Genomic DNA, 14556 nt, shown 5'->3' with positions numbered 1-14556 from the left:
AAGAAAAAAAAAAAAAAAAAAAAAAAAAAGATAAGGACTACCAGACAACCATGGTAATGATCTCAATTCTGTAACAACCGTGCCCTCAGCCACATGGGGATGCCCTTCAGCAGCCTTATTTAGTTTCTGTGACGCTGACCCACTACCCATGGAATTTAGGATTAGGGCTGAGATTGAAAGATAGTCTTCTTGGCTGGCCACACAAGTAGCTATGTGGACATGAAGCTGGGAGCGGGGCGAGAGACAGAAAGAGAGAGAGAGAGAGAAAGGGGGAGAGAGAGAGAGACAGGGGGAGAGAGAGAGAGAGAGAGAGAACACATAGGTGCGTGGATTCCCTGATGGCTTCAAGTGCTGTATCCAGGCCCTTACTGGTACCACTTCAATTCTTTCCCTTTCCACTTAAGTTGAAGTCATCTCATTGAAAAATTACTCACATTACAGTTAGATAAGCAAAGAAAACAGAGATACTTTTCATCTTGAAAATAGATCTGATCTTCCTTACGAGCTCCCCTGGGGAGTGAGAGAACTGTGTTTTAGACATATGCAGTGAATGCAGCGTAATCCAATGACTTTGTTAAAGAGTCTCTGCATATATCATATGCCATGAATGTCTTAGCATTTTATATTTTAGATTAGCTTCCCCCTTACGACTCTTCTTTAAAATGGTGTCTGGGAATTTAGAGGGTTTACATCTATTCAGTGTCTTTCTGGAATCCACTGCTGAGACATGCAGCTAGCATAGCTCAAGACCTCTTTTTGCTTTGTTTAGCTAGCCTGGTAAGCCCTGCCTATTGACTCATTTCTTCAGCTCTTGTGGTTGGCCCCTGAAATTTTGCTGTGTCTCCTATTCTAGCTCCAGGGTCTCTTCGCCCTAAAGATGGTGATCTCTTCCATCAAGTATCTAGCTAAAGGCTGACTCATTTCAGAATACCCTTTGGGGCATTCAGGAGATTCTGGGATCCCATACATTCCATATAGAAACTGAGGACAGCTCGGGAGAGCCAAACTCAGGTCTACCGTTTGCCTAGCTCAGTAGGTGGTGAGGACCACCTGTGAGATGGCCTCTCCTACACTTCCAAATGGAAAGTGGGCAATGGCCCTGCTCTTCACGTCCACTCTCCTGTCTCCTCCTTCCAGGACTTTGGCCAGAGAGAAGGCACAACCTTGTGTCTCACCATGGACTTGATTTTTTTTCCTTTCTACTTCTCACAAGCCACCAGAATTGGAAGGGATGGGCTTTCTCCCCTTTGTCCTTAATATCCTCCTACATCATATGCTCTACCTTCCACTGATCATACTTAACCTGTTCCTTTCTCTGGGGCTCTGAGGTGGCGGGAGAGTGGGAGAGAAATCAGCCTCTGATTTAAAAAAAGGTATCAGGATTGGAAGGTATGTATCAGAATGAATAAAATGGATTCTTATTGCTGGGAAACCAAAAGATTAAGATACCAGGATACACAACTGTATGAAGAAGATTAGCCTAAGTCTGTAAATACACACACACACACACTCACACACACACTCACACACACACACTCACACACACACACACTCACTCAAAGGCCCTTTAAACTATTATCTCTGCTTTATTTAGATTTGAAGTGGGGCTAAGCTCCTTGTTCACTGAGAGTCTTTGTTATAAAAAGTTCAATTAAAAAGACCATAAGGTCTTCATCATGCTTTGAAATGTGTATGCATTCTTCTGCGACCCACGTACATCAGTCCTGGCTAGGGTTGCAGCAAGTGTTTTCTTGTAATTACCTGACGCCTGCAGATGAGATAATGACGTCAGCTTCTTCCCAGAAGAGGGACAAAAGATTTTAAAAGATGTTCTGAAAGATCTTTCCAGTTATATTGCCCTGCGAATCTACAAAGGCTGAATCTGGGGGAAAGTTGAAGGAAGAATAGAAGCCATCTTTGACACTTGCTTTTATCGTCACAAAGTTTTTCTTGAATGAATCTGATCAATCTTCCTCTAACTCAGAAGAACTTTAAATGCTTTTCTTGGTTTCCCTTTCTGGTCCTGTCACATTAAGCAAGTATACAACCTCTTGTGTGTAAAAGGATGATGAGAACAGTACATACTTCAGAGGGTTGCTATAAAGGTTTGACCAGAAATGGAAAAGTTTTCAAATCCCAGAGGGATTCCAGGCACCCTTGGGTCACTGTCGAGGCAGGGTCTGCCAGAACTTCAAAACAGACAAGTCACTTTCTTCATGAGTATCTTAGATAATTCTCCCAGATCAGGAGGTCGAGTACAGTGAGACAAAAAGAGTTTAAATGGATTGATTACTGTCTGGAAAATTGTTGGGAAAAGAGAAATGGTTTGAAGTGGGATGCTGAGGTTGAAATCCTGCTCAGGTTGAATTCCCACTCATTCTATGAGTTTGAGCACATCCCTTGGCTTCTCTGAGCCTCCGTTTCCTACGTGCAAACGGTACACCTGCTCTACCCAGGAAGATCATTGGAAGTGAATAAATAGTCTTCAGAAAGCAAAGCAAAACCAAACCTGCATGATGAATAAACATGTGAGACGATAACCAACTGCACTAATAAGCAGGGGAATGCACATTCAGATGACAAGTTATGCCTCAGATTGACAAAGATTTTGAAGTAGGACAATATTGAATATTGGTCAAAATGAGGGGAAATAGGAATTTACAATCACTATTAGAGTTTCGTTGATATAATTCCCATGGAGACATATTGGTTTATATTGAGTAAATTTGAGAATGTATTCGCCTACAACCTAATCACTTCATGTGTGCTCTGTGAAATGTCTTTGCATACAAGCACAAGGAAACGTACAAGGATATTTATTTGAGTACTTCTATAATAACAAAAATTTGAACACTCAAAATATATGTCAAAGAGGAATACATAAATTAAGTATTCATACAACCGAATACCACATAGTAGTTAAAAGGAAGAGATAAAATTATATATATTGTATCTGTAAGATAGTGCATTTTGAAATGGATAAATTTTAAAAACCTAATGTTTTTACCCAGGTATATCTGTCTATTACTATTTATGTAAATTAGAAATACTCTTTCACACAAAGATAGATAGATATATATACATATCTCCAAAATAGACTGCTAATATACATACAGATGAAATGAAAGTGGTAATAGTTGCCTCTGGGGAATAGAAAGGAGCTGAGACTGGAAGTTGGTGTGAAGGAGATTTCAACTATATTGTGATAAGAAAGAAAAGATCTGATAAGAAAGAAAAGCAAATATGTGCAAATGCTAACAGTTCTTAATTCTATACGTGACTGTCTTTTTAATTTTCTTAAAATAAAGATTATCATTATTCTTGACTAATACTTAGTAGTCATCATTACCATGACTTCGAAGAGATTTATGAAATTAAAGAAAAACAATGCAAGTGAACCCACCATTTACATAATTAGTCTGTAAAAGCAATTTAAATTTAATTTCTAGGGCTTCTGAATGTCAGATGGTCAGGAAGGAGATACAGGAAGTAGGGCTTAGGCAGAGGTGGTGGCCCACAATATCAACAAAGAAGACAGTTAGGACAAACCTTCCCCATGCATCTTTTACAGACTTAAACTGCTCTTTGTTTTTTGTTTGTTTGTTTGTTTTGATGTGGATCATTTTTAAAGTCTTTATTGAATTTGCTACAATATTGCTTCTGTTTTTTTGGCTGCCAGGCATGTGGGATCTTAGCTCCCCGACCAGGGATCGAACCCACACCCCCTGCATTGGAAGGCGAAGTCTTAACCACTGGACCGCCAGGGAAGCCCTGTAAACTGCTTATTTTGTTTCTTTGTGAAAGAAACCCGCCCACCCCCACCTTTCTCTTTCAAGACCACTCTGGATGTTTGTGTTAAGCTGATCCCATCTGTATAAAAAGGTTGAAGTTGGGAGGGAGGGCCTAAGGATGGCTGTGGCATCCCACATGTCCCTGCATAAAGACTGAGAAGCCCCACTACCCACCCTGACCGCCCAAGCTAAACACACCTCATATTTATTTCCTTATCAAGTTTCCAGTGACCCCTGTCATCCATTCTGTATTTGCAGCGTTTGAACAGTGTAGCTCTGAGGTTTGGTATGAAATAAGAGAAATATTGAGCCTCAGCACAAAGAAAAACAGCCCTTTCCACAGGTCAGTCGTCATCTTTATTAGGCCATGTAGTATTCTAAAGTGAATTTTCAACCAAGGCCGTTTTTACCCCATCAATTATTAAATGAATCAAGGGCATTAAAAAAGGAAGATAAGATGTTTGAGACCTTTCAAGTTCTTGAACTTTGTGTGTTCAGTTAGCGGTGATAGGAATGGAGGGGCCAGAGGAATGTGGGGAAGGGACAAATTAAAATCACTGTGACAACTACAATGATATAGACGTCTAGACTTCACAGAAATCACTTCTAGACTTCACAGAAATCAACCACAATGCCATAGACTTCTAGACTTCACAGACATTAACCATGGCCTCAAGAGCAATATGGGAAAGAAATTATCCTGGACCTAAAATAAAGCAGATAGGAGACAAAAAGTGGTCAGAATGGATATTCTAAATTGTAGTAAGGGTTTTTGTGTTACACCTTTTTTTCTTGAGTTACTCATTGATCCAGTCTTAGGATGCATTATGATTTAACTCAGCCTTTTTTCCTTTCTTTACCTGAGATACATACAAAACATGAATCTCAGATGGAAAAACACTACAGTATTTCACAGTTGCCACACCCATTGGTGTTGGTGGCTTGGACTTTACTGGCTACATCCTGTCACTATATGATGGTCACTATGTGACTATAAGCTGTCACTCTGCTCATTGCTCTTAAGAACACTGGAAGGTGTGGAACAATATTACAGAATACATTTGAATTTGTTAGAATTTACTTTTAAAAGAAATCATTATCCAAAGCTGGTATTTTATAATTTGTAACAGATTATTGATGTCAAACACCACAACCGATCAGGACAAACCAGTTTCTATCAATAGATTAGTGAAAACTGATGATCTAGATTTCTGGTTACCGACTTCAAGTTCTGAGGTAATTAAGAATTTGAAAAGAGTAAAAGAATAACCTCACAAAGACTTGTTGTAAATAACAACCAAGAAACAAAATATTGCTACTAACGTGACAAAGAATATTTGACCTTTTTAAAAAATTGGGATACAGACATAAAACATTATATTAGTTTCAGGCGTACAGCATAATGATTCAATATTTGTATATGTTGTGAAATGATCACCACAATAAGTCTAGTTAACATCCATCATCACACACAGTAAATCAGTATTTGAATACATAACATTTTTACAGTGTAAAGAGCTAAGATGGTTTGATGAGAAACACCTTAATCTTCCTATTATGTAATTAAGGAAAAGTTTCTGAGAAAACATAAGGATGAACTAGAATTAGTAAACAAGATGGGAAAACCTCAACCTTACTAATACTACAAAAAATGCAAATTAAAATTAGGCCCGGTAATTAGTTTGCATCAAGTTATATTCATGCAGATGTCTATTATAATACAATTTATTATAATAAAATTAGGATCTTATGATAATTAAAAATTTATAACAACCAGTTTGGATTTGTTAAGCGATCTTTGGTCTACTTATAACATGGTCTGCTACTTAGCTATTAAAATGATATGTATTAAAGACTAGGTAATTAAATTAAAAGCATGATAAAATCATATTAAGTACAAAAAATAGATCCACTAATGGATATACAAACTTGCAGGGATTTCCTGGTGGTCCAGTGGTTAGGACTCCAAGATTTCTCTGCTGAGGGTGCAGGTTCAATCCCTGGTCGAGGAACTAAGATGGCGCAAGACTCAAGGAAAGGCCAAATTAAAAAAGAAGAAAAATTGCAACAATTTAGACCAAAAGAAACAAAAACTCTGGCACTTAACAAAGCGGAAGAAAACACCTGAAAAAATAAAAATGAGTTCTCACTGAGAAGATACAAACTCTAGCTTGCCAGTCATCTAGATGAAATAGCAGGTACAGATGAAGATCAAACCAGCTGCTAATTTAACAGAAAACTTTTCTCCCAAGGCCATGCTGCAGCTGTAAATGTCATAACGGCTCCCTTCTTCAAGGGACACTTACTCTCTTACTCACTGAAAAATCTTGTTTTCTAATATCTAGATGGTCAGAAAGTTTGCTCTTTGAAATCGTAAGAATAAGAATGAAGTGCTCCATTCTTGCTGGGAGGATTTCAGTCCTTTGACCCAGAGAAGTTGCCTTGACGTTCAACCCTTGTGCAGAGTTTCAGATAAGGGATTTCTGGCACATCATTTCACATCTATCTTAACTTTGTGGTTTCCAAGGAAAAAGGACTCTGGTCTACTTTGCAGTACAGACTTCACATTGACTCTTTCATCCACAGCTCTTCTTTGATCTGAGCCTATCAAAGCATTGCTTCTCTTAAATCCTATAAAAACCCTTCCTTTCTTTCTTGGTGAGACGTCCCATGGTTCCTCTGGTTTGTGGTCTCCCTGTTTGGAAAAAAAAAGTCAATAAACGTGATTTTTCAGACTATAGCTTTCTCTGCTAGCAGCCTTTGGCTGATTGGGCTAGAACACATGAAAATGGTAATGGGGACCATTTTCACGTGAGAGGATTGCTCTCTCTATATTGTATTTTTCAATGCAAAACTATTTCTTTCATAATGTAGAAAAGTTGGGCACTTTATGATTTTCGACTAAAATTAATCATGTAAATCTCACATTAAGCAAACACATCACAGTACTATCCATAATTATATCTGGTTGGTAAAATTATGGGTAATTTATTTTTCCTTCCTTGAGCTTTTCTATTTTTTTCTAAAATCATTATAATAAAAATGTGTTGCTTTTTAAATTAGAAATGTCAGTAGTTACTATTTAAAAAAACCTTTTGACAAAAATTCTGCTTATTAACAAAATGAAAGCTATGCTTTTTGACAATTACACTGCAGCGTGGGAGATGGAAACCAATTTAGGGCCCTGCCAGAGGAAGAAAGATGTGGTGCTTCCTACAATCAGGTGGTGGTGGAAATCTCCATCACCTCTGACAAGCCAACTTGGCCTCTGTCCTCATTTCCCATTTGGGCAACAGTGATCCATAAACTATTGCTCTGTTTAAGCCTTTAAGAAGCACACTTATCTTAGGGTCTTAGCAAGAAAAGGCTGGAAGACTTTGATTTAGGAATACTGAAGAATAATCTTTTTTCAACTCTCTTAATGTTCAAATGATTTATTAACATCCTCCATTTGATAACTAAGGCCTAAGGAAGGTCATTCTACTTCTTTGAACTCAAACCAGAAATGAATATTTCAGAAGTTTTATTGTCAGTCTCATTCATTATGTGGCTTTATTCAAGTTCATCTTTCTGGCATTGCACAGTATTTCTGAGGCTTATTTGATGTCTTCAGTTAAAATGCAATGCTATGGGGAGGAAGGGGATAGAGGAAAATTTTTTAAAATTGTGCTAAGATATATAGAACATAAACTTTTCCATTTTAGTCACTCTAAGTGTACAATTCAGTGGCATTAGTGCATTCATAATGTTGTGTGGCCATCACAGCTATGTCTTTCCAAAACTCTTTCAGCATCCCAAACAGAAACTGTGTACACATTAATTAATAATTCCCCATTTTCCTTTCCCCCCCAAACCCTTGGTAACCTCTAATTTACTTGCTATCTCCATGAATATGCTTACTCTAGATATTTCATATAAGGACAATATTTGTCCTCTTATGTTTGGCTTAATTCACTTAGCATTATGTATTCAAGCTTCATCCATGTGGTAGCACATTTCATGCCTTTATTCCTTTTTATTGCTGAATAATATTTCATTGTACATGTACACATCATTTTGTTTATCCATTTGTCCATTGATAGACACTTGGGTTGTTTCCACCTGTGTTGGTTACTGTGAAAAATGCTGCTGTGAGCATTGGTTTACAAGTATCTGCTGGAATCCCTGTTTTCAATTCTTTTGGCAATACTTCTAGGAATAGAATTGCAGGGTCATATAGTAATTCTATGTTTAATTTTTTGAGGAACTGCCATATTGTTTCCCCAGTGGCTGCACCATTTTACATCCCATTAGCAATTTACAAGAGTTCTAATTTAAGGATACAGGTAAATTTGGGACCTAATCCCAACTCTTCTAAGGATTTGGTTTATTTTTTAATGTACCGAACTCTGTGTGGCATATCTCATTCTTTGTTGCACCATTTTTTCTTTTTCTTCTGTTGAATTACAAACGTTGACTGTCTCTGAGGACAGATAGGAGATTAATTCATCACTTGCCTTGGTATTTATGCCTCTAGATTATCCTTTGAGTGATTACACTGGTATTTCAATAACTAAAATCTTTTGGCTGGATTTCAAGACGGACCTTCTTCATATCCAATTCCAAATTTGCAAATAGGATTACAGTGCTATATAATATATTATACATTATATTATGTCATATGTAATTTAATTATATATTTAATATATATTCCATTATAATAAAATCACCTAGAAATAAAGGTGACCTTTGTATTACATGTAATGAGATATTGTTATGTCATTCTCTTGGGGAGAGAACCTGGGTCTTAACAAGAAAACACTTTGAAAATAAAACCTTAAATTGGGATTGTGATGTGTACATATAATATATATATATAATATATATATACTATATATATAATATATAGTATATATATATATATATATATATATATTTTTTTTTTTTTTTTAAGGAGAGATTTATGCTTTAAGATTAGCTAACTTTGGGACTTCCCTGGTGGCACTGTGGTTAAGAATCCGCCTGCCAATGCAGGGGACACGGGTTCAAGACCTGGTCCGGGAATATCCCACATGCCACGGAGCAACTAAGCCGGTGCACCACAACTACTTAGCCTGCACTCTAGAGCCCGCTAACCTCAATTACTGAGCCTGCTTGCCACAACTTCTGAAGCCCTCGAGCCTACAGCCCGTGCTCTGCAGCAGGAGAAGCCACCGCAGGGAGAAGCCCTCGCACCACAACGAAGAGCAGCCCCCGCTCACCACAACTAGAGAAAGCCCGCAAGCAGCAACGAAGACCCAACGCAGCCAAAAATAAATTAAAAAAAAAAAAAAGATTAGCTAACTTTGGTTCCAAATGTGAGTACAGGTGATGCCCACTTTCTTAGAAAGCATACAAATCCTTCCAGATGGTCGCTCTCTATCCTATTCCTTGGCATTTGGCAGTGGAGTGTCTGGAGTGTTGAAATGTCCTATAATCTCGTCAGTAGCAAGATATCTAAGAAGCATGCCGTATCTAAATACTGAATATACCTGCTTTTTGTTTTCCTGGTTATTATCATCTGGTCATCCTGGTTTTGTGAACTTCCAGGAAGGATACTGGTAAAACTACCTGTTTCTTAGGCACTGGGCTCCCTGGAGAATTGTCACGTTTCAAACATGGAATTGCCTGGAAAAAGCAACATCCACATTCTCTTGCACTGTCATTCCAAAGGCAAAATGCCAGAGATCTTCCATTTCCTCCTCCAGATTTACCTTCCTGTTCTCTGCCCTGGGACCTTTATGAGCTACAACTACAGGTCCCTAAACCCTCCAGCTTCTGGGTTGGTGAAGTCAGTGGGGAGCCACGAAGGCGATCAGAGGGAGAAAGAGGGAGGACAGAGATTTATTTCTCCGGCTCCTTTCCTGAACAGTCACCTCCGGCTGGCTGGGACTCTTCACAAAATGTCACTCTCACATACTTCTCTTATAGACAATTCTCTCCCTTTTTGGCTTCTGCTGTCACTCTCCCTCTGTTCCTAGTTTCCTGCACTATTCCTTGTGGTTCTCCTACTTTTTTAATGAGTTTCTTTGTAAATAATGTCTTCCTGATTTAGTTTCACTTCACTGTCCATCTTTTTTTCTGTTGGAACCCTGATTGATACAGCCAAGAAAAGGGTTTGGGTGTTGCTGTGTCTTTAAATAAAGCTCACCCTGGCTAAACTAGTGATTTTCTATCTTAGGCTGTGACAGTTCTGGGTGACACTATTTCAATAGATATCATGAAATTCTCAAAACCATTTCAACTGTAACTCAGAACCCCAAACTTGACATTTAGCATCTGTAACAGGTGGGAATGAAGGACTGTGATTGTTAGAATCATTGGCTCGGTCATTCTTGGCCATTAAAAGAAGTACATTCCAGGTGGCTGGGCATGAGGCCAAGGAGTGGCAAACACACATGCCCAAGAACAAGTCAGGGGAAGACAAGAGAAAATATTGGATACTGTGAGTTAGAGGGTGGATGCTTTGCTCAAGGGCATTCAAATTCAAATTAATAAAAAATACTGAAAAACTAGCAAAACTAAGCTATATATATACTTTTGGATACAAGCACAGGTGTACTTTTTTGGATGCAAGCACAGCTGTAATGAAAAGTGATGACATGTTTACTAATGACTGTAAGTCAAGTTAGTGACTATGTCTGAAGCAGGAGAGGGAGGGTGTTGTCATCAGGAAGGGACACAAGGGTCCTTCTGAGGGTGCTGTATTAGCTTTCTTGGGCTGCCATAACAAAATACCACAGACTGGGTGGCTTAAAAAGCAGAAATTAATTTCCCCACATTCTGGAGGCTGGAAGCCCAAGATCGAGGTTGTTGGCAAGTTTGATTTCTTCTGAGGCATCTCTGTTTGGCTGCAGATGGCTGTCTTCTCACTATGTCCTTACATGGTGTTTCCTCTGTGCCTGCATATTTTTGCATTCTCTGAGTCTCCCAAATTTCTCTTCTTATAAGGACACCAGTCATATTGGGTTAGGGCACCCCCTAATGACCTCCTTTAACCTTAATTATCTCTTTAAAGGCCCTATCTCCAAATAATACACTCACATTATGAAGTGTTAGGAGTTTGGGCTTCAACATAAGAATTTGGGGAGGGCACAGTTCAGCTCATAATACATGCTGATGTTCTATGTCTTGACCTGGGAAATGGTTTCAGAGGTATTTAATTTATAATTATTTATTAAACTATATATCCATGTATTATGCATGTTTATGATGCTTATGTTATATTTCACAACTGTTCAAAGGTAAAAAGGTCAGTATACCATGCTGGCCAAAAGAACAGTTCTGGGCCACGCTTTCAGACTTTTTGTGAAGGCCAATAACATTCATTTCTATGAAGATAATCAAAAATGAGGAATATACTAGAATAAGGCAATTCATCTTCTTAGTGCTGTTTTTCTTCCTCAAGAATGTTATAGTACGGAATATTTCAGGATACTTATTCAGAATACATGATACAAAAATATTTTACTGATTTATTTTACTTCTTCTGAATATTAAAGCTGTGTGTGTGTTTTACAGACTCTGGTGTCTGTATAATCTCTACTCCCCCAAACTCACAGGCATGAGACAGGCTGTCCTCCTGTGAATTATGCTTTGAATCTGTCCTTGGGTTGTGGTGACCTTGTGAAACTTGTGGTTCTAGAAATGAAGCTGCTCTACTAAAAGAGATCAGCATTTCCAAAAGGAGCAGCATATTACAATTCAGAAGGGAGAGAGGTGTTTTGTTTTTCATGCTAATTGAGGAAAAAAGATGTTCATCACCAAACAGAAGTTTATCACTGTGTGTTCATTTCCACACTGTGCCGTTGAGATAACTTAAAATGTAACTGAATTGTGCAATATCTGTTCTTAGTAGGAAGGATCAAAAATTAGGTTGTACATTTCCACTAAGATCAGGAACAAGACAAGGTTGCCCACTCTCACCGCTATTATTCAACATAGTTTTGGAATTTTAGCCACAGCAATCAGAGAAGAAAAAGAAATAAAAGGAATCCAAATCGGAAAAGAAGAAGTAAAGCTGCCACTATTTGCAGATGACGTGATACTATACACAGAGCATCCTAAAGATGCTACCAGAAAACTACTAGAGCTATAATCCATGAATTTGGTAGAGTAGCAGGATACAAAATTAATGCACAGAAATCTCTTGCATTCCTATACACTAATGATGAAAAATCTGAAAGAGAAATTAAGGAAACATGCTTATTTACCATTGCAACAAAAAGAATAAAATACCTAGGAATAAACCTACCCAAGAAGACAAAAGACCTGTACGCAGAAAACTATAAGACACTGATGAAAGAAATTAAAGATGATACAAACAGATGGAGAGATATATCATGTTCTTGGATTGGAAGAATCAACATTGTGAAAATGACTATACTACCCAAAGCAATCTACAGATTCAATGTAATCCCTATGAAATGACCACTGGCATTTTTCACAGAACTAGAACAAAAAATTTCACAATTTGTATGGAAACACAAAAGACCCCGAATAGTCAAAGCAATCTTGAGAAAGAAAAATGGAGCTGGAGGAATCAGACTCCCTGATTTCAGACTCTACTACAAAGCTACAGTAATCATGACAGTATGGTATTGGAACAAAAAAGAGAATTATAGATCAATGGAACAGGATAGAAATCCCAGAGAAAAAACCATGCACATATGGTCACCTTATTTTTGATAAAGGAGGCAAGAATATACAATGGAGAAAAGACAGTCTCTTCAATAAGTGGTGCTGGGAAAACTGGACAGCTACGTGTAAAAGAATGAAATTAGAACACTCCCTAACACCATACACAAAAATAAACTCAAAATGGATTAAAGACCTTAATGTAAGGCCAGACACTATAAAACCCTTAGAGGAAAACATAGGAAGAACACTGTATGACATAAATCACAGCAAGATACTTTTTGCCCACCACCTAGAGAAATGGAAATAAAAAGAAAAATAAACAAATGGGACCTAATGAAACTTAAAAGACTTTGCACAGCGAAGGAAACTATAAACAAGATGAAAAGACAACCCTCAGAAAGGGAGAAAATATTTACAAATGAAGCAACTGACAAAGGATTAATCTCCAAAATTTACAAGCAGCTCATCCAGCTCAATATCAGAAAAACAAACAATCTAATCCAAAAATGGGCAGAAGACCTAAATAGACATTTCTCCAAAGAAGATATATAGATTGCCAACAAACACCTGAAAGGATGCTCAACGTCACTAACCATTTGAGAAATGCAAATCAAAACTACAATGAGGTATCACCTCACACCAGTCAGAATGGCCATCAGCAAAAAATCTACAAACAATAAATGCTGGAGAGGGTGTGGAGAAAAGAGAACTCTTTGCACTGCTGGTGGGAATGTAAATTGATACAGCCACTGTGGAGAACAGTATGGAGGTTCCTTAAAAAACTAAAAATAGAACTACCATATGACCCAGCAATCCCACTACTGGGCATATACCTTGAGAAAACCATAATTCAAAAAGAGTCATGTACTAAAATGTTCATTGCAGCTCTATTTACAGTAGCCAGGACATGAAATCAACCTAAGTGTCCATCAACAGATGAATGGATAAAGAAGATGTGGCACATATATACAATGGAATATTACTCAGCCATAAAAAGAAATGAAACTGAGTTTTTTGTAGTGAGGTGGATGGACCTAGAGTCTGTCATACAGAGTGAAGTAAGTCAGAAAGTGAAAAACAAATACCGTATGCTAACACATATATATGGAATCAAAAAAAAATTGGTTCTGAAGAACCTAGGGTCTGGACAGGAATAAAGATGCAGACATAGAGAATGGACTTGAGGACACGGGGAGGGGGAAGGGGAAGCTGGGATGAAGTGAGAGAGTGGCATGGACATATATACACTACCAAATGTAAAATGCTAGCTAGTGGGAAGCAGCCACATAGCACAGGGAGATCAGCTCGGTGCTTTGTGATCACCTAGAGGGGTGGGATAGGGAGGGTGGGAGGGAGACGCAAGAGGGAAGAAATATGGGGATATGTGTATACGTATAGCTGATTCACTTTGTTATACAGCAGAAACTAACACACCATTGTAAAGCAATTATACTCCAATAAAGACGTTAAAAAAAAAAAAGGAAAGAAAGCGGCAAAGATGTTAAAACGTTACTAAAGGGGATGGACAGGATAAATGACCTGGGTCGAGTGAAAAGATTGATGGATGGTGGTGATGAGAGTTCACTTAAGGCAGGGAAGTAAAGTGAGTGAATATGTTACCCTTCTTCCCATCTCCCTCCTCCTCCAAAAAAGGGAGGGAAGGGTGTTCATCAGATCAAAGAATCCAGCAAGATTAATGCAAGGGAATGGAAGAAACCCAACGAGGGGACAGCAAGGAGTAAGGGATGGGATGGTGAGACAGGGTGTGAAGGCCTTTCCTTGACTGAGGAATGAGAGGCAGGGCTGGAAGAAACTGGCTGCATAGAATTTAATCCTGACACATATTGGAATAGACTATTTATTCCTTGAAAAATATAGCTATGACTCAGTGAAGACACGTAATTTTCGTTGCTTTACAACTTGAAAAAACTTTTTTACATGCACTGTTTTATTTAAAGGCAAGACCCGTATCACATACTAATTCCTATAGAGGTTCGTACATGGAGGGCCTCAAAATAAGCTTGTTTCTTGTGGATTCAAATATTTTATTAGAAACAAAGAACACAGTCAGTTAAGTCTATAACAATGCAAGGGAATCTAGGGAAAG

Source organism: Lipotes vexillifer, unplaced genomic scaffold (genome assembly GCF_000442215.2).
Source record: "Lipotes vexillifer unplaced genomic scaffold, Lipotes_vexillifer_v1.1 scaffold438, whole genome shotgun sequence".
In the NCBI taxonomy this organism is placed as follows: domain Eukaryota; kingdom Metazoa; phylum Chordata; class Mammalia; order Artiodactyla; family Lipotidae; genus Lipotes; species Lipotes vexillifer.
This window is presented reverse-complemented; position numbering follows the sequence as displayed.